Here is a 27,609-nt window from a genome sequence, read left to right on the forward strand (position 1 = left end):
GCATTTATCCAAGGAAAAGGTAGAAATTTTGCAACCCTTAGCTGCAGGTAGTAGAAATTTAACATCTTTTGAATATCTAGTAAGACATGACCTACTGGGTAGAATGATACATTAGAAACTCAATCTTTCATGGGCTGACAGATGACAAATGTCTATTCTACGACTAATAAACTTTACTAGAACTAAACCATTATCACAGAAAGAACTGTTGTCCACAAATAACAATGCTCCATAAAAACTTGAAAACATTGTTTTTTAATGGATGTTGCCCTATCACATTCTCATCTCATCAAATACTCATTACAGGATGAAAAGCTTTCAATATATATAGATCTAGCAGAGGAGATTACAATCAAGTGGGAATAGAATAAGGTACATATCATCCCCTCTTGTCCAGTCTGCTAGTGTGGTTGGACTAAGGCTTTCATTAATCCTACATAGGATAAGTTTGCATTCTAACACCTTTTTTCTTTTTTATAAATAATATTTATTGATATATTTTGGTTTTACATTGTCTATATGTCCTTTTTTATTTTTCACCTCCCCTATTTCAGAGAACCATCCCCTATAATAGGTGTTTTAAGAGGAAAGGGAAGAATGGAAAGGGAATATAAAAAAACACCTGATCAATAAAGAAAAAAAATCTGACAACATTTGTAATGTTCTTCATTTGTAGACACCCTGCCTCTGTGAAGAAGCAGAGAGAGGTGTCTTTTTTCCCTCCTTTGGGGCCAAACTTCTTCTTGGTTATGTTGTACCATTAATTTTTTTATAGTTTGTATTTACATTATAGTCATTATGTATGTGTATCTTTGTGTGTGTTTATTTTTGTTCCACTTCACTTTTCATCAATTCATGTAAGTCTATGTTTTTCTTTATTTATATTTCTCATTTTTTATAGTACAGTAAAATCTCATTATATCCATGTACCAGTTTCTTCAGTCTTCTCCAGCCAATAGGCATTTATTTTGTTTCCAGTTCTTCGATACCCCAATAAAGGCTTCTGGGAATGTTTATATGTGTTTTTAATCATTGACCTCCTCATTGTATATGCTTAGGATCCTAATACTTTTATTCTACTACAAAAATGAGTTATTTTTATATACCTATCCAGTGGTCCACAGAGCATGAAAAATAAAAATATTATTTCAGGACAGCTATTTTTAGTCATCATTTCTATTTGAACTCCATCTAGGGGGAAATAAAAGAAAAATGAGACAATGATGACCTCTCACATTGTCATAGAACTTTACAGTTACTAAGACACTTTCATACATCTTATTTTATCATCACAACTTCCCAAATATCACAACCATATAACCTTCAGTTTAAGTATGACAAACATTATTGTCCTTTTTTTTGCAGGGCAGTGAGGGTTAAGTGACTTGCCCAGGGTCACATAGCTAGTGTCAAGTGTCTGAGGCTGGATTTGAACTCAGGTCCTCCTGAATCCAGGGCTTGGTGCTTTATCCACTGCACCACCTAGCTGCGCTGCACCCCCACCCCGGATTATTGTCCTTAAAAAAAAATGAAGAAATTGATGCTTAGAGTAGTACTTACTAAAACTTGCATATATAATAACCAACAGAGCCAGGATTAAAAACCATGTCATCTGACTTCTGTTCTAGTTCTCTTCCCTCCATAAATGTTGCATACAATAATTAAGATCATGGCATTTGAGCTGGAAGGGATCTCAACATCATCTAGTCCAAACCATTCATTATACAAATGAAGTAACTTATACCCACAATGGTTAAGTGACTTGCCCAGTGTCACACAAATAGTATAGCAGAGCTGCAATTTGAACCTAGGTCTTCCAACTTTAAATCTAAGTGGGTTCTTCCTACTGTTTCATGCTGTCATAAATACTAAACCAAAATATAGCGATAGTATAAAAAGGGGCAGTTAGGTGGTGCATTGGATAGAGTGCCATGCCTGGAGGCAGGAAAACTCATTTTCCTGAATTCAGTTCAAACCTCAGACATTTATGAGCTGTGTGAACCTGGGCAAGTCACTTAACTCTCAGTTTCTCATCTATAAAATAAGCTGGAGAAGGAAATGGCAAACTACTCCCGTATCTTTCTTAAGAAAGCCCAAATGGGATCACAAAGAGCCTGGACACAAATGAATAACAACAACTAATACAGAAAGCATGTTGGAATGAACTTTTAAGAATGTTATTTAAAAAGTGGTTATTTTTCTATTACTTTGTGATATGAATACTACATACAACGTACAGTGATTCATAAAGTCTATGTATTACACTCTTCTTCCTAATGTTATAAGGGTGTCTTCTAGCCTTGTTTGGTTTCTTTTGTTTTCCCCCCAAAAGTCTTAGAAAATCAGTTTTTTCTCTAAATACTAAAATGGAAGCATACATTATACCATATGCTGGTCTTTTAAACTTGGCAGATTCCTGTTTTTGAATCTAATCGTGTCTAAGGTATCCTCTTCGCTTTTAGCAAACCTGATATATGCTTCCCATGTGTGCTTTACCTCCTTAGAGATATATTCTCGTGGCAGTTGCTCCTCCCCCCCCCCTTTTTACTAGCATAACAAAATTCTACCACCGCATATTTCGTCTTCTATAAATGTGATCCTACTTTATTTGAAATGAAACGGTAATCATGTAACAATAAAAATCCACACTCTAGTTCCTTCTTGCCTCCATTTATATCCCTCATTCACAATCCCTTTTCTCTTAAGTGAAGGTTGGTGCTTTTGTTATAGTATCATCTATTGAGTACTTGTGCATAGAGTGGGGTTAATAACAAAGAAAGAGAAGATGTCACTGGTCTTAAGAAGCTTAAATGTCTAGATGGCGAAATGTAGCATGTAGTAAACAACTAAAGACCATATTAATCCCACAATTTACCAACAAGTCCACTATCAAATAGGTAGTATAAAGCTAATACTCAAATCAAGAGAGGGCCCTGAATAGAGAAATGAATGTCTGGTGAATCCAGTGATGAAATCACAGCATCACAGGATTGCCGAGCTAAAAAGAACCTCAGAGCCCAGCAGGTTCAGCCCATGCTTGAACCCCTAAAATGGAGGTGACACATGGTCATCTAACTTTTGGTTAAAAAAGTGATGGGGATCTTGGATTTAGAGTTGGAACTCACTACTTCCCCATGGCAGTCTATTCGTTTTTTATTGGATTAGTTGTTAGGATTTTTTTTCCTTATATCAAGCCTAAATGTGCCCTGTTCAACTTTATAGGAGTATAGATTATTAAGCTGGAAGGGACTTTAAAAGCCATAGAGTATAACCTCTTCATTTTACAAATGAGGAAACCCCAAGACCCCAAGAGATTGAGTGACTTGCAAAGCCTAAATTCAAATAGCTCCTCTGGCTCCAAATTCCACATTCTTTCCCCTAGACCACCACTTCTACTTCCCCTGTGGTGCTGTTACTCTGAGTTGTTGACTTCTAGGACCAAAGATACTAAGACTAATCCCTTTTCCATGTGACAGTCCTTGAGATAATTGAAGACAGTCCTCTCCTAAATCTTTTCTGGCATAAGAATGCCCAGTACTTTCAACTGAGCCTCATATGACCTAAACTCAAGACTTCACTAAACTGGCCACCTTTCTCTAGATCATTGCTTCATAATATTGTGTGTGTGTGTGTGTGTGTGTGAGAGAGAAAGAGAGAGAGAGAGAGAGAGAGAGAGAGAGAGAGAGAGAGAGAGATGGACCCTTTCAGAGTGTAATATTTTAAAATGCAATAAAATAAAATACCTAGGATTACAAAAGAAGCCAATTATTTTAAAAGACAGTTATCAACATTTTTTTAAAAAATTAAGACTCTAGTTTAAGGACCTTTGTTCTAAACATTACAGTTTATCAATGTCCTTAAAATGTACTTCCCAGAAATAAATACCATAGTCTATTTGTTGTTTGCCTAGGGTGGAATTCAGTGGAACTATCATCTCAGTGTTCTTACATGCTGTCAGTCAACATGTAGACAGCTAGATTGTATAGTGGGTAGAGCATGGGGCCTTGAATCAGGAAGACCTGAGTTCAAATCCTGCCTCAAGATATTTACTAGCTATGTGACCCTGGGCAAGTTACTTTGCCTCAGTTTCCTCATCTGTAAAATGAGCTGGGGAAGGAAATGGCAAACTATTCCATTCCCTTTGCCAAGAAAACTCCAAATGGGGTCACAGAGGGTCAGATACAACTGGAGTGATTGAACAACAACCAATCAGCATATATTTATGAAGCACACATGATGTTTGGAGCACTATCCTAGGAGATACAAAAACAAGACAGTTTCTGCTTTCATGGAGCTTACATTATTATTTTTTTCAGGGCAATGAGGTTAAGTGATTTTCCCAGGGTCACACAGCTAGTAATTGTCAAGTGTCTAAGGTTGCATTTGAACTCAGGTCCTCTTGAATCCAGGGATGGTGCTTTATCCATTTCGTCACCTAGCTGCCCCCCCCCCCAAGAACTTACATTCTAATAGAGAAGACAACATCTACCCATTGCAATCTAATGCAGTCTGTCTTGGCTTTCATATCACACTCCTGACTTATTGAACCATAGTCCCTAGGACTATCTAGATCTTTTTTTTTCCAGGCACAGTGTTTTCTAGCTATTCCTTTTATATCTTATGCATGTGAAATTTTTTTTTTTTAACCAAAAGCCTAAGCCCAAGACTTTACACTCATTTCTATTTAATTGTCTCAAGGTGAGATTTGTTATATTTCAGTACTAACCTGTTACAGATTCAAGAGAATGCAGAACTTTGTAAGAAATATTCACATCTTTATGAAGCATGCTTTACCTCATATCCTGAAACGTACCGTGGCATAGTAGAAATAGCACTAGACTTTAAGCCAGACAGCCTAAGTCTAAATTTTGGTTCTACTATTTCCTTGCTCCTGCATCTGAAAAACTGGGATATATCACTTGTACTTCTTGTTTCAGAGGGTAGTGATGGGGATTAAATGTCATGGTATGTGTAAAAATGTTTTGTAACCACAGAGTGCTGTATACATACAAAGGTACTTTTAAAAATTTCAGGTCAAATATCTTTGTTAGAGATTTCCTCCTTTAGATTATAAGGTGCTTGATGGAGAGGACTGTCTTACTTTTTATTAATTGTATCCCCAATTCTTAGTACATTGCCAGGCATGTAATAGATACTTAATAAATGTTTATTAGATCAGAGTGGATTGGACTAAAAATGTCTGTAAGCTTAACTGTGAACCATTTATTAGTACTTGGCCACATTCTCTATGCCTTAAAATGTATGTAGGCTACTGTGTCGAGGCATCATAAGATTAAACAGATACTCTTCCCCTTGCTGTGGTATGCTAATATGGCCTTTGGGCCTTATTACCAGTTCACCTTTTTAAATGTTCCATTCCACCCCCCACCCCCCCCAGAATCTTAACTTCTATCACTCCAGTGACTGACAGATGAGGGAAAATAACCCTATTGTTCTGCACTACTGGGTTCAATTCAAGGACAATAACGGGAATTCTTTCACATCCTGGCCACAGAAATCTCATCAAGCAATTTCCAGCTTATTCTGTATGGTGTCTTCCTCCCCCCCTCCTTTTGATGCATGGCATTCTAAAGTAGTTAAAAAGAAATGGAGGATATTAATATACATTAGTAATTTGATTTGGATTATTCTTAGCTTAATAAGTGAAGACTATTACCCACATTATATCTGTTACAGATGAGAGAGCTGCATACATGGATGAATGTAATCCATTTATTGGTTTGTGTGGACATAAACCTCCAGAGAATATTTGAAAGTTGCATAATCTGCCAGAATACTAGATGTGGTATTTAGAGCTGTTTAAGAGGGTGCATAATAGTTTTCGAGAAGGATACCTATTTTGATTTTATGTTGTTGATCTGAATGGCCTTACTGTCAGATTCATTATTCATTCATACTGTTTCACCTAGAACCTATGTGCTTTCTGGGAAAGCAGACATATACCCCCTGAAGTAACAAGGACTAGCTTACTTGTGAACTGTATATTTGATACAAGAATTATAAAACTAAAGCCTGCGTGAATTGTCAGGAGTATTAAAGATCATCTAGTTCAATCTCTTCATTTTACAGATAGGGATACTGAGCCCAAGGAGGTTAAGTGATTTGCCAAAGATCACACGGTTTAGCATGTGGCAGAGTTGAGACTATATAGAGAGAAATAGAGAGAAAGATCTAGGGATTTTTCTCTTATATCCTTGTTAGTAACTAGATACTTTTCTCTAGAGACTACTAGACAAATGTGATAATGTCCACAGTAGGGAAAACAATTTAAAAAAAAGTCATGGATTGTCTCTCTGTTTGCATTTGAATTCCCAAAGCTAAGTGTTTTAAGCCATCATGCCTTTACTCCATACTTCTAATGGCATTAGTAATTGAAATTTTATGTTTGGAATTATTTACATTTCATTAACATTGTATTTCAAAATAGGAATCTCAGCTCCACTGCTTTGTGATTAAGAGTTGGAGAATATGCTAACGTGATCCAATTTGATTGTAAGGTTAAACTCAAACATTTTACTTTGAGAAGAGTATTGCATGAATAAGGATAATTCATGTTTTTACTCAACATTCTTTCCTGTAGCTTTTGATCACAACTGTAAGAAAGAGACCCGAAAACATTGAGAGTGTAATGATTTCAGGGTGGTCAAATCTTTGATATGATTTTATAGGAACTTCCCAATGAGTAAAAGACGTCTGCCACTTGCTCTTCAAATTACACCCTCAAAGAGTCGTTTGAGGCACAGAGAGGTACTTGTCCAGGTTCTCTCAGCCAATGTATATCAAAAAGCAGAGCTTAAACCTTAGTCTTTCTGAATTTGTGGACAGGGCTGCACTGCCTCTGTAATGAATGATATCCTTTAAAATAGAATGCCCTTGGTAATATTGGCTGAAGAGCATTAATTTTCTGACATGCATATGTTAGGTTCATAAATACAGAATATTTGTTCACTTTCCCCCCTAAATCAAAGAATTCTTTAATTACATTATGGGATAATATCTTTGTGTTCTCTGATCGAGAATAAAAAGATATACAGCATGTTCATGAAAAATATGCATTTTATAGCTGAAAAAATTGCTGGACAGAGAGATAGGAAGATCTGGGTTAAAATCCTAACTCAGGCATTTTTCTAGCTTTGTTAGCCCCAAGCAAGTCACAGAAACTTGGCAAACTTCTTGGTTTTCTCATTTGTATCTGGAATTAATAATAACTTTACTACATACCGTGCTGGGTTGTTGTGAAACTAAAGTAAAATGATATATAGGAAGCACTTCCCAAACCTTACATTATGATATAAGTGGGGGGGGTCTAATAAAGTTTCTAATAAAGCATAACTAGGAGAAGAAGAACTGTATAGATCTCAAGCCTCCCCCTTTATGGTGCAACTGCACTTCAAATGCTCTTCAAACACAGAAAGAAGCATTGGCCATGTTTTCATCAGTTCTAAACATGATTTTTGGAGAAGGACAATAATGCACTGAATGAGCTACTTGAAGTGGAGCCCACTGGCAGTTCCTTAAGATTATTCAACATTTTGGTGATAATAAGTGGTTATATCTAAAATCCCAGTAAAGCCCTTGGTAAGTAATAGAACAGATGGCACTTTACAGAACTTCTGTCTTTGGAAGGAAACCACAGAAATAGGAGCCTCTACTTTATTTGGATCTTAAGGGTCTTCAAGGACTGTTGGTAGAATGCCATGTCAAAATTTCTGTAGCCTACTAAAATCCTACTTTATCCTATAAATTTTATAATTGGGAGAGTATACGGTTGGATAAGAATTACTTTTCTTATCATCAGTATAAAACTATAAATGTTTTATTTTTTCTGTTCTGTTATTAGATTAGTTAGTTAGATTTTAGAAAGTAAATATTTGCTGATATTGAGGATTTCTTTAAAGGGACAGCTATTTAAAAATATTTATGGGGAAAGAATAAAGCCGATACACATAGCTGTATGTATGCTTATATGTATGTATACATATGTATGTATAATTATTTCTCCTTACACAAAATCAGAACAACTTCAGAGCCAACATAAACATTTGGACATGTTGAAATGTTCCAAAGGTAACCCAGCTTCATATGAGAGTAAAGTTTTAGTCACTAAAATCTTCAAGGGACTTTCCTACTCCAGGTGAGTGGGGATAAAGAATAAATATTTGTATAGCACCTACTAAGTGAAAGGCACTGTGCTAAGTAGGCACTTTTGCTTCATAATATTTGTATATCATACTTAAAATTGTACATTATATATAACATGATATATTTTCTCTTCAAATATACATTTAAATACAAATGCCTATATTTAAATATATGCATACACACATACAATCATCTCCCAATAACCCTAGGAGGTAGAAGCAATTATTATCCACATTTTACAGTTTAGGCAACTGAGGCAAACAGAGGTTGAATGACTCGCTCAGCATCACAATGATCACAAAGCAAGTAAATGTCTGAGGCTAGATTTGAACTTGGGTCATCTTGAATCTAAACCTACTGCTCTATGTAATATGCCACCTAGCTACCTTATCTGTAAGGGTAAGAACCTGAACTAGAATGGCAGCAGTGTGAATGGAGAGAAGAGGACCAATAACAACAACTTGTGGCGGTTGAGTCAACTGAACTTGGTATCTGATTAGAGATGAGATATTGATGGAGGTAATGACGGAAAAGGAAGAGTCAAAGATGACTCCAAGGTTTCATACCTAGGTGACTGGGAGAATAGTATTACACCAACAATAACAGGAATGGGTGGGGAAAAGAGGATGCCTTCCATTTGGGATAGGTTGAATTTCAGGGACTATTGGAACATCTTGCTGGTATATTATGCTGCTGGAGATTCAGGGATGGAATTCAGAAAAGAGATGAAGGCTAGGTATATATATCTGGGAGTCCTACCATCTGCTTGCTATATGATATTATAAAAGACAATTAAATCTATCTTGTCCTTAATTTCCTCATCTACAAAAAGTCAAGCTTGACCTTTAGCTTCAAATTTCTGAACATTAACATTTTAGTTCTTTCCTACTATCACCCAAACTTCCTGTTAATGTTATTTTCAGTGATGAAATTGTACCTAAGAGACCAGTTCTAGTCTACCCCCTTATAGGATCAAACATCTTGAGCAGAAAACTTTACAGATGAGAAAACAGAGGCCACTCAGGGAATTTAAGGGACTTGTCCAACGTAACAGATTTAGCAAGAATCTGAGGTAGTATCTGAACCCAGGTTGGTTCTCTGAATTTAGAGTTAGTATTCTTTCCACTTTATTATGCCTTCAAAGAATATAAGAAATTAGTCATCAGATAATTGGATCTACTTTCTAGAGTAGGGACTAACCTCCATATTTTACTTTTATTGAAATCCATATTTCTTATCTTTAAGTTACATGGCTCAGAATCTCAGGTCACTAGAAAGCAAATCTGTTTTGTTATATTGTAGCAAAACATAATGGGATTTAAAATTGGTGGGGAAATTAACGAGATCATCCATTCAGTATTTCTTATTTGACAGACATAGAAAATGAGGCCAATGACCATTAAATGACTTATCCAAGGTCACACAATTAATAACTAAAACAGTCAGACTTTGAGCTCTCACCCTCTAGTTCCAAATCCAAAAGTCTTTCCAGTACACCTCATCCTCCAGTCTTAAATGCTAGAAATTTAACTGAATCAGTTTTCTTTCCTGTGTACCTATAACTATTTTTTTTCTAAAGAATCTATAGCATTCCTCAGGATCCCCCATCATGCATCTAATAACTTTTTGTTGTTCTTCAGTTACTTCTGTTGAGTCTAACTCTGTGATCCCATTTTGGGGTTGTCTTGACAAAGATACTGGAGTGGATTTCCATTTCCTTTTCCAGTTAATTTTACAGATGAGGCAAACAGGGTTAAGTGATTTGCCCAGGGTCACACAGCTTCTGAGGCCAGATCTGAACTCAGGGAGATGATTCTTCCATATTCCAAACCTAGTACTCCATCCACTGCGCCACCTAACTGCCTATCTGATAACTAAGTATGTGATAATCCAGTTTTTCAGTTGCCCTTTTTTCTATAAACCTTGGGTCTAATTAGTTCTTTTCATTCCATCACACATATACCTCTTGACATTATTCTCGTTTTCTCCTAAATCTTAGATTCTTGCTTTTTTTCCTTTCTCAAGGAGTCACCTATTGACTTTATCTCCTTTCTTTGCCTAGATAAATTGGTGCTGAATTTACATCTTAGCTTCACATTCTTTTGTCACTATAGTAACAGAAAACCGTAAGGAAGTGAGAGACACCCAGTAGCACCAACAGGGGGTGAGAGAGACAGAGGAGCAAAGAGGGTCTCTATGTAATACTTGCTTCTCTGCATAGGTGGTAAGCCTGGCCCTGCACTTAATAAGGTCTTTTGAGGGAACACAGATAACTGCTAAACTTCATTTCCTTGATAGTAGATGCAGTTACTTAAGAAATAAACCCTCAGGCAAGTGCACAATTCAGGGGTTCATTAAGAAAAGGATAATCTTAAAATGAGATGGTTGTGTCAAAAATCTAAGACATCTATTCCATATGAAAATTTCTTTGTAATAGCTTATTAATTCTCACTGTTCTTGGGAATATTTGTATCTTACTTTGATCTCTGGTTCATACTAGCCTTAGTTTGGCTGCAGAGGATGGAGATTTCCAAAATCTAGCAATTCAGTGTCTAGGTCAGAAAGCCACTTAGAAACATCTGCATAGGATATAGTGAGTCAGTCACAGATTCAGAAATGTGATTTCCTAAATATATATAATTAAGTTTCTTACAGGAGAAAAATTCATAGTTTGTTAAGTTGGGAAGGGTTTCTTAGTTTTGTAGACCTCCTTTTATTCCATTTCCTATTTTGAATTCTTTAAAAGCTTTGTGAATCGTGCAATTCTTCCTCCTGCTAAGATGACCTCCAGGGCAGGTTCATTTCATAGGTTCAGGCTGTGAACAGCAGGGAATGTTATAATCTTGCTTTACTGTATTTAGAAGATAGATAGCCATGATTGCTGGATTAAAATACCCAGGTATTTGAACATTAAATTCAATGTTTTGTCAGAATTCCACAGAGAACCAAGAAAAGGATATTAATTTTAAGTGAATAAGTACAATTTTTCTCTCAGTCTGAGGAGTATTATAAGATTAAAGGTAGAGCTAATTTCCAGAATTTTTATGGGCTTATGTAGAATAAATATTCATGGGTAAAACTACAAAAAATTATATGTGTGTTATTGAACAACAAATAAGCGACAACAGAGATGCTTGGTGCCACAGCTTGAATATCTAGGATACATCCAACCTTCAGAATTAAATGGAAAGCCTTTTCAATAGTGCTGGATTTCTGTGTTGTCACGTGTTCCATGGCAGAATTTCCACTGTCACTGACAAAGAAGGCTGCATTTTAGGGTATTCTATGCCTAGAAATTTAGAGTCTTGGAATTCAACTAAATGCCCTTGTGTTTTATTAGCTGGCACTTTTATAGCTTATAATAAAGTCAGCTCAGAAGGTCAGTTCTTGAACACAGCTATGAATATTATATTGTATGATTTCTAAAATTGTTTATAAGCATCCTGGGTGAGGGTTTTTAATAAATACTTGGCCAAAAGGATTGCATTGATATATATGTATATGAATCATGCAAGGCAAAGTTGAATTGGATTTTTCCCCCACAAGGCAACAAGCAATATCAAGCTATGAAAGAGTTTACTACCTATGTTCCAATTTTGCTTTTGAAAATTTGCGATAATTGTAGAAGCTGTGCTGTATTACAAAGTTATTCATGACATCTATTTCTGACTCACTGAAGGATCTTCCTCCACTATATACTTAGAATTTTATTTACTTTTCTAAGCTTTCTATGTGGTACTATAAACACAAAGTTTTCAAGGATAAATTTCAAATCCCAGCTAACTCATAATTTGTTTGAGTCTGTAAGCATTTATTATGCTCTTCTGGTATGCCAGGAGTGCTATAGATACTTAAAAAATAAACCAAGGTTCGTATCCTAATGGGGGAGACAATATGCAAACAACATTTGTACCTACAAAATTGATATATTAAGTGGAAAGTAAGCTCAGAAAGAAAGCACTAGTTGTAGGGAAGCCCAGGAGAGACCTTGGATAGAAGGTGATTTTGAGCTGAGTTTTGAAGGAAGTCAGGAAAACCAGTAGGTAGAGGTGAGGAGAGAAAGCATTCTGGGCAGCAGCGTCATGTGTGAGTAAGAGCAAGTAGATCAGTGTTGCTGGCAAACGTAAGAAGATCATAAAGATAGAAAGGAGCCAACTTGTAAAGGGCATTAAATGCCAGAGCATTTTGTATTTTATTTTTATATTTTATATTTGATGCTTGAATTAATAGTGAGCCACTGGAGTTTCTTGAGTAGGGAGATAACATGGTAATTAAATTCAACCAGCCTACTATGTTCAAAGGATAGTACAAGACCATTTGGGAGACACTTGAATGCTATAACAGAGATATTTTATCTAGATCTCAGTATAAACATGCTTGTCCATCCTGTACAGGTTTCATCCTTGTCCTTTCATAATTTAACAAAAGGGGGTTCACCTCCTCACATTTTCTTGATACCTCAAGAATACCAATTGAGGGGCAGCTAGGTGGTGCAGTGAATAGAGCACCGGCCCTGGAGTCAGGAGTACCTGAGTTCAAATCTGGCCTCAGACACTTAACACTTACTAGCTGTGTGACCCTGGGCAAGTCACTTAACCCCAATTGCCTCACTAAAAAAAAAAAAGAATATCAATGGAGCACACTAGCTATCTATTGAAGATTAAATAAGGTAGCCTGTTTTGGGGGAAGGAGAAATGGATTTGGAGTCAGAAGACCTGGGTTCAAACATGCTGCTTATTTATCTATGTGACCTTGGACAAATCACAACCTCTTTCAGTATCTGCTGTTATCTATGTAATATTAGAAAAGTCATTCAAGTTACCTGCATATCAGTTTCCCTATCTCTAAAATGAGATACTCAGAGAAGGCCATCTCTAATCTCCCTTCTAGCAATAGATCCTGCAATTCTAATGCGGGGCCTGACCACATAGAACTTAAGGTCCAGTTAGTATAAAATTAGAAATGTTTATGTGTGATGCAAAGAAGGTACTATTTTATATTGAATCAAGGGGTACAAGTAGGGATCAAGCATTCATAGGGCAAGTCTACATTGAAACCAGAGGAAAAAGAGAGTCAAGGAGCAAAAGCTTGCTAGGATAATTTTGGAGTTCCACAAAGTGTTATAATAAGTATAATATAAAAGCAAAGAGATGTAGGCCAGTAATATCTGCAAATGCAGCATTAAACTTATAGTCAATAGTGTAGTATGATGGAGCCTATATATAATTCAGATCCCTTTATTCTTGCATTTTTTGATGTAAGTTCACTTTATAGAATAATGCATTTGTTGGTCTAATAAAACTGCACTAATATACAACATTGCTGATGTACAGATATTCCACTTGATTTATGGATGAAGGAGGACAGGAAAAACAAAGAGCCTAACACAAGATGGTTCAATGCTGAATATAAATCTCTCTAGCTGTAGACCTGAACATTATTTTGTCACTGTTTAAGTTCATATTTATAAGTCATAAAGTTGATTAGGGCAATTTGGTGCCCTTTAACTTTGATGAGTGGCCTTTGAAAACTTGATTCCTGTAAGTTGTGATTTGTTTCCCATTGATAGTGATAGCTTGTTGGGATTTGGGAGCTGAGGGGAGGGAAAGGGAGGATATGGGTAATCTACTTGAAAAGTGAAAATAGACTAATCAGTTCCAAATTTGTGGTTAACAATTTTCTGTTTCTCTCCCTAGCCTTTACAAGAAAATGTTACAACTGTCATATTTTGGGTAGTGAGAGTAGAAGGAAGACAACCTTTGTTTTTTAAATCCAGTTCCAAGAAGGAAACTTAATAAGTTTCTATTACCTAATTATACAACAAGACAGTGTAACTAGGTAATAGTGATTCCATTGCTGCTAAGTGTATTTTGTCTTTTGTTGTCATCACTTTGTTTTTGTAATAAACACAATGGAATCCTATAACAACCACAGGTCTCCTTACACAATAATTTTCTTCTGGTTTAGATTTTCAGATGATTGTAAAAAGGACCATATTATGTAAACTATATTTTAACTATAGTGTGGGAAAATAGGATCATACATTTAGACCTAAAAGGGATATTTGAAATAATTTAGTCCAGTCATCTCATTTAATTAGCTAGCTTCCCAGGTCAGTCTCCCAACTTGCTGTTTAGCATCCCCAAAAGACAACTGGCTACTATTATTATGTTCAGGGGTGTAGGGCAACCCTGAGGGCTGGACTTTATAGTACTTTCACTGGTGAGCATCCCCTTTCTATTATCCAGGAAACATTAATGAGATTTTTATGAAAGTGCATTTACTAAAATAGCATAATAAAAAACAGTTGGTGCAAAATATCCCACCAAAGGTGTAGGGCATATGTTCCAATAAATATACAAATATACATGGAAAGAGTGGACTCATACTTAACAGTACAGTGATAGGGAGGCACACAAGTAGAGAACAGATATAGCCAAAGAGTAAACTCACAGCCTCTGGTTACTAGAAGTCCTTCCTTGAATTCTCCATTGCTTGCATTTTTCTTTGGTGCAAGAGAATAATGATCCTTGAAGTTCTTTCTTCCCTTGGATGGTTGTCTTTCTGTAACCATAGTTCTCTGATTTTATCTTCAGTGTATCCTTTGGATAAATTGTCTTTTGGTCTGTTGTCCCTAATCTTCTGAGCCCATTGTCCGACTCGTTGCTACTATCTAGTACACATGCAAGAGTTGGCCTCCCCAAGATACTCCTGAGCCTAACATCTCCCTTGCTTCATGATGGACTGAATCATGTGCTGAAATATATTTTTCCAATGTTTCCATTCTTTCAAACCTCCAGTGGTCTGTGGTTAGCTTATTTGGATAATCAGTCAATCATTCCATTCTTGACATAAAGAGGAAGTTCACAGAGTATGAAATCATCTTGTGCACACATTTAAAACTTCATAACTTGTGAACAATCTTAAATTTAATACTTCTAATGATATTAATTTGGATTGGGGTATAAAGTCATCCTAACACAATAGGTTAGTTCCAAGTTGATATTGACCCATTAATAGACAGACATTCAACAAGTAATAGATCCCCCTATGTCTACTTCATCCAGCCTACCTTTCTCCAACCTGGTCATGAGGAAAGTGCTTTCTAGACCTACATGCACTACAAATATATGAGCTGTTATTGTTATCACAGTGGTATTAAGTATAAACACTATAAAAATGATTGCCATAAAAGTATCATCAACTAAAAAGTGGAGTCTGAATTCTGAATTGTCACATAGAATAGTAACATGGATTTATGCTTAAACCCTGATATAATAGATAGGGAGCCTACCTTCAAAACTTGGAATAGCTAGGTTCTTCTAGTCTTGCCTCTGACCTATACTAGGTATGTGACACTTGGCAAACCACTTATCCTTTCAGTGCTATACAACTCTCTAATATTGGGCTTCAATTTCTTCACCTAAAGAATTAAATTAAAGAATAATACAGCTGTCACTGTGCACGATGTCCTCCTGGTTCTGCTCACTTCACTATACATCAGTTCATATGAGTTTTTCCAGGTTTTTCTGAAAGCATCCTGTTTTGTCATTTCTTATAGCACAATAATAGTCCATTACAGTCATATACCACAGCTTCTTCAGTCATTCACCAATTAATGAACATTCCTTTGATTTTCAATTCTTAGCCACCACAAAGAGTTGCTATAAATATTTTTGTACAATTTTTTCCCTTTTCTCTTTTTCACAATTACTATTGTTAACTGTTTCCTTCCCTTCCCCATGATATCTATCTTCTTTCACTGTATCCCTCCTCAAAAGGGATTTGCTTCTGTCTGTCCCCTCCCTTAATCTGACCTCCTTTGTTTTGCCCCTCCCTCCATATCCCCTTAACCTACTATTTTCCTGCAGGTTTAGATAGATTTTTCTAGCCAATTGGGTGTGTGTTGTTCCTTCCTTGAGCCAATTCTGATGAAATTAAGATTTTTCAGTTTATTCTGATGAGTGTAAAGTTCATTTACTGCCTATATTAAATAGATTATTCCACCCAATTGGGTGTGTATGTTAATCCCTCTTTGAGCCAACTCTGATGAGATTAAGGTCTTTGAGCCTATTCTGATTGGAGTAAAGCTCATTTACTACCCGGATCCTCCCCCATCTCTCCCCCCACTTCATATGCCCTTTCCTGTTTCTTTCATGTGGGATTTCACCCCATACTACTTCTCCCCTTCCCCAGTGCATTCCTCTCACCCCTTAATTTTACCCTAAAGATGTCATCATGTAGCAGCTAGGTGACATAGTGGACAAAGCACCCACCCTGGACATAGGAAGACCCCATCCCAAATCCTGCCTCAGACAAAAGACACTCACCCACTGCATGACTCTAGGCATGTCACCCAACTCCAACCACCCCCACAAAAAAAGATAAACAACAAATAAATACTTTGCAGATATCATCCCTTCATAATAAATTCCCACCTGTGCCCTCTGTCTAAATTTATTTCTATCATCTGCCCTTTTACTGAGAAATTTCTTATGAGTTAGATGTATCATCTTCTCATGTAGGAATGTAAACAGTTTAATCTTTTAACATCCCTCTTCATTTCTTTTTCCTGTTTACCTTTTTATGGTTCTCTAGGGTCTTATATTTGAAAGTCAGATTTTCTATTCAGTTCAGGTCTTTTCATCATAAATACCTGAAAGTCCTCTTTTTCATTGAAGTCCCATTTTTTCATCTGAAATATAATACACAGTTTTGCTGGATGGGTGATACTTGGTTGTAATCCCAATTCCTTTGCCCTCTGGAATTCCATGCCTTCCAGTCCTTTAATGTAGAGGCTCCTAGATCTTGTCCTAACCTGAATGGGGCTCCACAGTACTTGAATTCTCTCTTTTTGGCAACTTGGAATATTTTCTCCTTGAGCTCTGGAATTTTGCTAGAATATTCCTGGGAGTTTTCCTTTTGGGATCTCTTTCAGGAGGTGATCAGTGGGTTCTTTCAATTTCTATTTTACCTTCTGCTTCTAGAATATCAGGGCAATTTTCCCTGACAATTTCCTGGAAGATGATGTCTAAGCTCTTTCCTTGATCATGGTTTTCAGGTATTACAATAATTTTCAAATTGTCTCTCTTGGATCTCTTTTCCAGGTCAGATGTTTTTCCAAGGAGATATTTTTTATTCATTTGGATTTGTTTTATTGTGTCTTGATTTCTCATATAGTCATTAGCTTCTATTTGCTCAATCCTAATTTTTAAGCAATGATTTTCTTCAGAGAGCTTTTGAACCTCCTTTTCCATTTGTCCAATTTGGCATTTCAAGGGTTTGACTTTATTTCATGACCTTCCTGCATCGCTCTCATTTCTCTTTCCATTTTTCCCTCTACCTCTCTTACTTTATCTTCAAAGTCCTTTTTGAGAGCCTCTGTGGCCCAAGACCAATTCATATTTTTCTTGGAAGCTTTGGATATAGAGCCCTGACATTGCTATCCTCTTCTGAGTGTGCACCTTGATCTTCCTTGTCACTAAAGAATCTTTCTATGGTTCTCACCTTTCTCTGTATGCTCATCTTGCCTGTCTTTTACTTGACTTTTAGCTCCTTAAAGTTGGGCACTGTTTCCAGGCTGCACTGTCCCAAGCTTCGGGGAGTCCCAGGTGGTATGACTTAAGGAAGGGCAGGTTCTTCACTTGCCTGTCCTGTTCTCTGGTCCATAGATAACCCCCGGTCAACTTGCTAATTAACCAGACAGCAAAACTTTGTGTGCTGTGATTGTTAGCTCTGATGAGCCTGTGGCCCTCCCCAGCCTGGGCCACTGCTACTCAAGCCTACTTTCTGGTTCCCAGCAGGGGTGAAAAACCCAAGTTCAGCCTCAGCACCAGCAGAGACCCCTGTAATCTCCCCCCTGCCAAGGCCCCAGCTCTCTCACCAGACTGTGAGCCTAGTTCCAGACAACACTGGTGCTGCAGCTGATTCAGAGGCTCTGGGGGTCTCTTTTCCTGACTTGGCCTGCCTAGGACTGGATCTGTGTCAGTGTGACTATGGGGTTGGGTTCCACTCCTGTCTCAGCACAGTAGCCCTCTCCTTTCAACCTTCTAAGTTGTCTTTGGTTGGAAAATGATCTCAGGACATTCCTTTGTGGGGTTTGCTGCTCTAGGGATTGTCCTATGGCATTATTTGGAGGGTTTTTTGAGCAATTTTGTCATGAATTCTTAGAGCTTACTGCCTTTCCTCTACCATCTTTGCTCCACCCTGGAACTCCTATAGGAGTAATTTTTGTTGTAGCAAAGTGGGTACCTATCCATTGAGGAAATGTTGAACAAATCATAGTATATTAATGTGATGAGATATTATTGTGCCACAAGGAAGTTTAAAAGGAAAGCCAGATTGAGTGAAACCTAGAAAGATTTCTGTGAACTGATATGGAGTGAAGTGAGTAGAACTGAAAGAACAATTTATATAGTGACTACAGTAACATAAAGGAAAATAACTTTGAAAGACTAAAGAACTCCATCAATGTAATAATGAATCACAGTATCAGTCCTGACGAATAATCATATTTCCCTCCTTTTATAAGTAAACCAGTCATTAAGTAAACATTTATTAAGTACCTACAATGTCTCAAGTAGTGTGCTAAACACCCGGGATACAAAAAGAGGCAAGAGACAGTCTCTCTCCTCAAGGAGCTCACAATCTAATGAGAGAAACAACAAAAAACCCCACATACAAATAGGCTATATACAGAATAAATGGGAACTAAGTAACAGAGGAACGAGGGATGGTGTTAGAACTAAGAAAAGTCAGGAAAGGCTTTTTGAAGAAGATGGGATTTTAGTTGGGACTTGAAGGGAACCAGGGATGGAGATGGAGGGAAAGCATTCCAGGCATAGGAGACAGCCAGAGAAAGTACCCAGGGTTGAGAGATGGAATGTCAACCTCTTTGACTATTCAGTCAGAAGGCCAGTGTCATTGGATTGAAAAGTATATGGCAAAGGAGTAAGGTGTAAGAAGACTGCAAAGGTGGAGAATAAGTGAAAAGTTATTAGATTATAGTTGGATAAGGGGATTTCAAAATCCTTACAGGAGACAATACATTTGTGGGTAGTGGCAGTATAAAGAGTCTGACCATCTTCGCGTGTGGCTTAGGTGGGGTACAAGAGTAAGTCATCAGATGTGAATAAGTTAAGGAACTGAGTGGTTAGGATATTTGAGGGAGAGTCAATATGTATGTTGAAGTCCCCTGATAAGAGAGCATAGATTGAGGAAGAGAGAAAAATTGTGGGCTGTGTACTAAACTCATTATGGAGGAAGGTCCATTACAGTGGTCTCGAGACAACAACTATCTATAAGGATTTTTATTAGGTGGTATATATCAGTAGTATGAACCTCAAAGGATGAGAGGTTGTTGAGCAATGAAGATAAGGGAAAATCTGGAAGTGGCAATAGAGGAATCAAGGAATTTTCTAACTCCCCCACTCCAACCAGTGAGCTGAGACGAATGAGCAAAGGTGCAGCCAGTGCTAGAAATGGTGGCTGAGGGGGGCTGTGTCATCAAAGGAGATCCAGGTGTCAGTAAATGCTAATAAATGGCAGAGAGATGATGGACTAAAGGTGTAGAATGAGACATTTTCAGACATAAAGAATGCCTGAATTTATTTTGCTTTGTAATACTTGTTACCAAGGATAACCTGTTTTGGAATGGGGAGGAAATTTAGGAAAAGGGAGGGATGGTAGGAATAGTGATCAAAATAAGAAGGAAATAAAGAAAAGAGTTATCAGTGAAGCATTAATAAATTTCATGGAATGGAACAGAAGGGAATTTGAAATGAACACAGACAAGCAGGGCAATGTTGATATAATTATTGTTTTTTTTTTTAAGATATATACCTTATAAAACACACTCTATGTCATAGACATGATGGTTTTATATCTAGTCTTTTTTTCTATTTATATATAGAAACTTTCATGTTTACTGACATATTTCAAGTTAAAAGAAAATATACAATTTTTAGAAATGAACTTTTCTCAGAATAATGTGAGTAGAGCAAAGTATCATAACGATTGAACTGAAAAAATTATATCTCTCTCTTTTTTGGGGGGTGGGGTGGGGCAATGAGGGTTATGTGACTTGCCCAAGGTCACACAGCTAATAAAGTATCAAGTATCTGAGGCCAGATTTGAATTCAGGTCCTCCTGAATCTGGGGCCAGTGCTTTATCCACTGTACCACCTAGCTGCCCCCTAAGAAATTATATCTTAAAGAGGTTAGATGACTTGTCTTTGGTCACCTAGCTATCCAAGATGGGCAGGAAACTCTGTTTCCAAACTCCAAATCCAATATTCTTTCCACTGTACTACATTGCCTATTCACTATTTCACAACATAAATCTCACCTAAATCTACCCCTTCATAATTATAATTATAAATGTCCCATTTCTTTGCTATATTAAGTAATTCTTAGGCCTTTCTAATACATATTATATGCACATATTATAAATATGCACTCTTCTAGTCTTACTTTTTTGACCTGACCTCTCTCTCAACTTATAAAACAATTACTAACCATAATTAGGTAATAGTTGTATGGCATTTTTCTACTTATTAATAAAACATTGGTTTGAAACTATAATATACTAAGTAACTATGATTATTTTTTAATTGGAAGTCATTTTCTTGAAATGCCACTGTTCTGAATACTGATGCCTTACAATATATTTTGAACACATGTTTCTAGATTGTAGGTATCCAGACCTAATTGTGTGATTCCAGAGGTGACCCATATAAATTTTGTTCTACTTAATGCCACCTCTCTGGGTTAGAATATCAAACTCCGCAACTATTTTTTCCTTTGTTATTGTATTGCTACCTCGTATTTAATTTGCTGCCCACAATCAATCTCACTTGCAGCAGCCCTACCTAATAAGTGCCTTAAATCCCATTAAATATGTGTTTTCTCTACATGTACTTATTTTCTGCCCCCATTCCTAACCTCAATAGGGTCCTTATTATTTCTCACTAGTGCTTGCACCCCCTACCAGTATAATACTACCTACAGTTTTAATTAACATGCTGTTTATTTCTCTTTTCCAGATCATTAACAGAGATGTTAAATAAGACCTAACAGACCCTACCCAAATTTAATATGCCTTTGCCATTTAAATTCTATTTTGCTTTTGATCCTCAATCCTATTTTAAGTCACATCTTCCCACTGATCAGAATCGGTTTTGAAACCAGATTTTGTGAGTCATTAGTACATATTTCCAAATTCAGGTACAGAATAAACATATGCAAACAAATATTTGCTTGTTCATTTCAGAGGAAGACTTTTTTCATGGCAAATTAAGGAGGTTTGCTCCTTATTTTTTAGTCTCAGCTGTTCTGTATTCTCTGATATTTTTCAAATTCATTTATATATTTTCTCATCTGTAAAAATCTGGATTAAAATGTATCTTATTTAACTTAAAAGGTTGTTAAAAGGCTCAACAGTTTCTATAAAGCACTTATACTTTGAAATTCTAAATAAATTCCAGTTATTATTCAAAGACTCAAATGGATTGGTGATATCATCAATTTGAACCTTCATTCCATTAAAGGAATCTGTCCATTCATACCCATCCAGGTGCTGTCTTCTGTTGAAAAGTAGCACATCAGTCTAATTACTTCAATAGCATTATAGTAGGTTATAACTGTATTGTTCCATTGGAAAGGGGGAAAGCGAAAAGGGAAAAGGATGGGATCTATGATTCCCAAATAAGGTAACTTTCTTTACCAGTGCAAATCAGCACCTCCTCTGCAATTTATAATCTTAGATACTTTCCTGGAGTTCTGAGAGGTTAAATGAATTATCCAGGGTCATTTAGGCAGTTTGTATTAGTGTTGAGACTTGAACTGGCTCCAAGGCTGACTATCCTGAAGCAGAGCAATTTACTGTTCCTCCTATTATTTTAGAAACAATTACTTTGGTAATCTTGGCAGAAAAAAATGATTTGATTGGTTTGAATTACAAAACAATCTGCTTATTGTCCTTGTCCTCAGGTTAGGGATTTTGTTTTGTAAGGTCTTTGGATGGTAACCTGCTCATATACATTAAAAATAGCAAGGTCATTTGTGATGCACATTTAAGGCATTTTGAATTTTGAACACTATGCACATTTGATACATATAAAACCAAAGCAAGGCACCATGATGCAACGGAAAAGGCACTGGTCTTGGAACCAGTGGACTTTGATTCAAATTCCAGATCTGGTTCAATCCCAGGGCTACCACTCACTACCTTAGCGACCTTGGGCAAATCCCTTAACTTCTTTGCACATAGTTTGTAAAATAAGGAGGTGGGACTAGAAGGCCTTTGATTTCCTTTCAAACTCTAAAATCTATAAGTATAAGTAATGACCGTCTTGCTTAATCTGTCTGCTGAGAATCCCCTTGGCAGTGCCATAATGAACTGCTCTTTGAGCCTGAATAAGTAAAACACAGTAAGTAATATGACCACAAAAGTCTTTCTGTGATCTTCAAGCAAAGGAAGTGGTCACATGATTTAGAATCATAGGAGAGCTTAGAGATTATTTGTCACTACCCCTTTATTCTATAAATGAGGAGACTGAATCCCAAGGAGGGAACTTGACCTGTTAATGGTCCTTGCAGTAGGAAATAGCAGAACTAGGATTCAGACCTACATGCTGTGGTTCCAAATCCTTTCCATTTTAATAAGCAAAGGGGCACAACTGTTGGAGTGTTATAATTAAGGACACCTGAGTTCAAATTCTGCCTCAGATACTTACTTGCTGGGTCATCCTTAGCAAGTCTCTTAACGTGACAGGTTTAGTTTTCTTATTGATAAGATGGGTTTCTAGGGATCTAAAGACAAAAATGATAAACTGCAGCTGTACTCAAAGGGTTTACATTCTATTAGGGATAATAAGTGGTGTGTACATACATAATTTAAAAATATGTGTATGAATACATACATATACATATACACACACATATACATACATACATACATACATACATACATACATACATATATATATATATATATATAGTGTTTTGGGGAATATGTAAAAGGTCAACATTTGAGGGGATGGGACCTCAAGAAAGTTCTCCTTTAAAACAGAGGTCCTTAACCTCATCTTTGTTGTGGGCTTTTGGGGCCGTCTAATAAAGGCTACGAACCCTTTTCTCAGAATAATGGCTTTTTTAATGCATAAAAGAAAATAGATTGGATTACAAAAAGAGCCAGTTATTTTGAAATATTTTATATATACACATGTACATATATGTATGTAAATTTGTATTTTTTTTTTATAAACCAGTTCATGGACTTCACTTTAGAATCCACTGCTCTAGGATGGGGTGCTTGAACTGAAACTTAATAGGATGCAGGAATTCCAAGAGATACAACTGATGAAGGAGGACATTCCATGCATAGGGGCACAGCCTGTGGAAAAGCAGAGAGGAAGGAACCTGTGTGGAATAATAGAATAATGATCTCAAAGTCAAGAAGTTGGGATTTGAATCCTATTCCTGATGCTGAGTAGCCATATAATCACTTTAAAGAATGACAAAAAGCACTTTCAGGTTGGCAATGAGCTTGATAGACGTTTCCTCATTTGAGCCTGACAACAGCCCTATGAAAATGATAGTTATTTCCATTTTACAGGTAAGAAAACTGAAGCTTGGAGTACTGAGGTGACTGTCCCAATGTTACATATGTAGTAAGTGTCCGAAATTAGATCTGAACTTGTGTGTTTCTGACTCCAAGTCCACACTCTATTTACTGTTATTTTGCTTTTCTATCTTTATGTGAAAAGGAAATAATAATACCTGTAGCACTGTAGTATCAGTGATGATTTTTTGTTTTGGTTTGTTTTGGTTTTTTGGGGTTTTTGCAGGGCAATGAGGGTCAAGTGACTTGCCCAGGGTCACACAGCTAGCAAGTGTCAAATGCCCGAGGCTGGATTTGAACTCAGGTCCTTCTGAATTCAAAGCCAGTGCTTTATCCCCTTGCACCTGCCCCCTAGGGATGATTGTTAAAGTCAAATGAGCATTATTGCATTTTGTAAGCTAAAAGCTTACATATAAGTATCAACTTTCTTCGTCATCATCATCACCTGTCATCATCTTTTCCTTCTTGATCCATCCCTGTGATTTCATTACTGTTCGAGAATTACCACCGAGGAAGCTCCCTCTACCCACACAAGTCAGCACAGTCCCAACAACATCATCTTGAGAAGTTGCCTGAAACACTGAGAGATTAAATGTTTTGCCCCAGGTCTTTATGACTCCAAGGCTGACTTTTTCTTCTCTATACAACAATATACCTCTCAGGGTATTATTAATAAAGTAATGGTACCATTCATATTGTTCTGTGGCATTGCAGAATAACTCTGGTTAACACACATACTACCTATCTGACATGCCTTCACTTTGTTTTCTGCAGCAAAAAGTCTTAGAGTACTGAGAACTTCATTGATTTGCCCAGGTTCAAAACAGCCTTTCTGCCTTAAAGGTGGGTCTCAAACCCAGGTTTTGCTGGGTTTGAGCTGGCTCCCTTGCTCCTATGCCAAGCTACTTCTCTATTGAATGTTATTTTAAGTATGTGTAGGCAATAAATACATTGAGCTTTAATGAATCTTCAAAATAAATTATTGATAATCATGATTTTGAGCACACCAAATTCAAGTAGAGTTTCACCCCTGCAGTTTTATGAAAGTAAATGGTGTCTGTATATTATAAGCCTATTAGCAGAATCATGGTGTCCTGCTGCTGAGAGTTGTGGATAGAATAACTTAGCAATGTAGAGGTCAGTTATTAGGAATTCTTAAGTGATAAGGGTACTAATAAGATACCTTTCTCTTCTTCAAGTTGTCAAGTATGATCAGTTCTACTTCCGTAACACTTCTGGTATCTGACATTTTCCTCACACACATATCACTCCTATCACCCTAATTCAAGACCACACCACCTTTCTTCTGAATCATTGCCCTGTGATGAGTTCCTCCCCTAGTCGTTCCATCCTCACCTTAGTTTTTAAAGCAGAGACATATTCCTAAAGCACAGGTCAGACAGAGACAAAAAGCAACAGGATACATCTGGGATAAAGTGCAGACTTCTTTGTCTGGTAATGAAAATCCTTCATAGTCTGGATCTAGCCTACTTTCCCAGTTTATTACAAATCTCTCCCATTCACTGCTTTACATTCCAAAAAAATTGCTTGTTTACTGTTCTTCATACACAGCACCACATCTTCTATCTCCATGATAGAGGCAGCTAGTGGTGCAGTGGATAGAATACTGGAAGTCAGGAAAATATGAGTTCAAACATGATTTTAGACACTACCTGTGTGTCCCTGGGCAAGTCACTTAACTTCTATTTGCCTCACTTTTCTCAATAATAAAATGGCTCTGATAATTGCACCTATATTAGAATTGTCATGAGGATCAAATGAGATATTTGTAAAAAAGAATCTCAGTTAATTGATTAACTGATCAATGTCAAATTGTTTACTGAGAAGAAATTAGATCACAGTGAACATAAATCTGTGTGTATAGAGATTGTAGGGTACACCAAAGTAACCTTTATTTCGCTAAGATAGTCTAATTGCAGTAGAGACGACCGTAGTTGGAAGTCTTCCCTGTGCCTCTATTAATATGTCATGTACAATATCTAGCCAGAAGCTAGCTCTCACATAACAGTGATCTTCTTTAGCATTCATCTGAGGCCTGAGAAATAATGCTCTGGGAATCATGTAGCAAAGAATTTCTTCAATACTATAGGTACCAGTCATGAGTAGGACAATAATCCAGGTGAGAGATAAAGATCTTGCAGCAGATTTGGGATTTGGGGACTTTTATTTAGAATTACAGATTCTTAGAGTGGGAAAGGTTATTCAATTGAAGCTATGCCTGACAAAGAATCTCCTGTAGGGTATCTCTGAAGACAGGCCTGTGAACCTGTAGTAGTCTGAAGCTCATTGAGGCTTTGAGGTACCTTAGAAGGGAATCTGTATTTGGAGCCATGGAACCTAAACCCTGGACTTGGCCATTTTCTTCTACCTGAGGGTCTTGGGCAAGACACTCGGTTACTCTAGCCCTAAATTTCCTCAAATGTAAAATGAAAGTGTTAGCTCAGTTGACTTTTGAGACTCTCTTCCAGTTTTAGACCTTTGATTCTATGATTCTGTGAGGTCCTGTTTTTATTGTTCAGTCTTGTCCGACTCTTCATGACACTGGGGTTTTCTTGGCAAAGATACTGAAATAGTTTGCCATTTACTTCCTCAACTCATATTGCAGATGAGGAAACTGAGGCAAACAGGGTTAAGCCCAGGGTCACATGAACAGTAAGTGTCTAAAGCCAGTTTTGAACTCAGAAAAATGAATCTTCCTGACTCCAAGCCCAGCACCCTATCCACTATCCCATCTAGCTGCCTGTGAGGTCCTGAGATAGGTCATTCCTCTTCTGGTATATTCTGTTAATTTTTAAAATTTCTATTAAAATAAAATAAACTTCTATGAAACTTTGACCCATTGTTCCTAGTGCTCTTCTCTGTGGTCTAACAAAAACAAATCTAATATGTATATTTTTTTCATATGTCAGTTCTTTTTTTTTTTTTGTGGGGCAATGGGGGTTAAGTGACTTGCCCAGGGTCACACAGCTAGTAAGTGTCTGAGGCTGGATTTGAACTCAGGTACTCCTGAATCCAGGGCCGGTGCTTTATCCACTGCGCCACCTAGCCGCCCCCTCATATGGCAGTTCTACCGTCCTCTCTCTACCCTCAGTTTCCCCTTCTCCAGGCCAACCATCCTCAGCTCCTAAAACTGATTCTCCTATTTTCAGCTGCCACCCTATTCTAACTGTCCCACACTGTATCTATGGCCATGTAGACTGCCAGTATTCTAAAAATATGGCACCCACAGCTAAACACAATTCTCTAGGTATTGTCTAAGAGTAAAATGTAGGCAGAATATGACCTCCCTTTACTTTTGCCCATTTCCCTGCCCTTCAGCATACTTTATCTTCCACACAGAATCTTAAAATTAGAAGAATCCCTAAAGATCTCATCTAAATCCTCCTTAATGGATTAGGCAACAGTTTCAGAGAGATTAAATGACTTGCCTAAAGTAACACAACTAACTAATCCAGACCTAGGACTAGAACCTAGCTATTCTCCAGAATAAAATGTCCCTAGAGTCTTTTCCCCCACCCCCTTTGTACCTAGCTCCAATATGTAGCTTGTTGGCTGGGGGAAGTCTTTGTGACCCCAGAAGGCAATTAGTATGTGCCCCAAGGATGATTGGATTACCCTTATCAGTGTACGAGTTTGCAAAGCTACAAGTGTTATTAATGGTCATAAAATTATCTGATCCCTTTTTAAAGCAAGCCTTAGCATTTGTCTCCCTGACCTCCTGTGCCAGTGATTCCCACAGGCTGACCAAACTGCTGTGTAAAGACAAATTTCTTTTTATTGGTTTGGAATTTATTGCACGTTAA

The 27,609-nt window shown here is 37.1% G+C and overlaps 1 protein-coding gene across 1 annotated transcript in view; it reads left to right on the forward strand.

Annotated features, from left to right (window-relative positions):
- Positions 1-27,609, forward strand: part of TENM2 (teneurin transmembrane protein 2) — a 1,399,253-nt gene that overhangs the window by 45,998 nt on the left and 1,325,646 nt on the right.

The sequence above is a fragment of the Dromiciops gliroides genome, chromosome 2, assembly GCF_019393635.1.
Source record: "Dromiciops gliroides isolate mDroGli1 chromosome 2, mDroGli1.pri, whole genome shotgun sequence".
NCBI lineage: Eukaryota > Metazoa > Chordata > Mammalia > Microbiotheria > Microbiotheriidae > Dromiciops > Dromiciops gliroides.